The following is a 1,054-nucleotide window of genomic DNA, read 5'->3' as shown; positions in this document are numbered from 1 at the left end:
ATATATATTAGGGTGTTCGGAAAGTAATTACGTTTTTTTCACCGCTATGAAATGTTAATCAACCAATCACATCAAAGCCAAGGTCGAATGGAAGGGAACTGTCTAGAAATAGCATATCAGCTCTTCTATGCGGCAATGTGTCATTCATAGTTATTTCAGTAATTAACCTCATGGAAGATAAGTATACATAGTAAGTAATGGCGAATATGTTGTTTTATAAAAACAACTTATTTGCCATTGCTTACTATACGAGTTTTGAAAGAAAAGTACTGGTACAGAAGCACTAAAAAACATTTGTGAAGTGTATCTGGATGCAGTGAAGTTTGTACACGTCAGCTGTGGTTTGAAAGGTTTAAAGATGACGATTATGACATATCTGACAAGCCTCACTCTGGAAGACGATCCACTCTGAATGATGATCTTTTGAATGAGATTATTATATCAGACCCACGTCAAAGCACCAGAGATTTGGTACAAAAATTTAATGTGTCATTTTCAACTATCCACAAACATCTCAAATAGATTGGGAAAATATGCAGAGAGAGAACTAGAGTCCCATATGAGCTTACGCTTGAGAACCAAACACAACATTCCACCATCTGCAGCAGTCTTCTAACCAAGAATAACAAGCTATCATTTCTGAAGCACATTGTTGCAGATGATGAAAAATCACAACAGAAAATGAAAAAGACAATGGTTATCACATAATAAGAGGCCAGTGACAACACAAAAACCAGAACTCCATCCACAAAAATCCTAGCTCTGTGTTTAGCAGAACATGAAAGGTATCATCCATTACAAGCTACTGGAACATGGAAGGACCATCAATGTATATGTCTATTGCCAACAACTTGATTGTGTAAATGAAAAATTACGTCCAAAGTGGCCAACTTTGTTAATATATATATATATATATATATATATATATATATAAATATATATAAATTTAATGAATGGAGTAAAATGCATATTTTAACTAAACAGGAGTTACACCACAGTTATTTTGTGATCTTTGCTACCCTGGTATCTATTAACCAATTTATTTTGTCCGAGT

The sequence above is a fragment of the Octopus bimaculoides genome, chromosome 8 (assembly GCF_001194135.2).
Source record: "Octopus bimaculoides isolate UCB-OBI-ISO-001 chromosome 8, ASM119413v2, whole genome shotgun sequence".
Classification (NCBI taxonomy): Eukaryota; Metazoa; Mollusca; class Cephalopoda; order Octopoda; family Octopodidae; genus Octopus; species Octopus bimaculoides.
Note: the sequence above shows the minus strand (reverse complement) of the source record.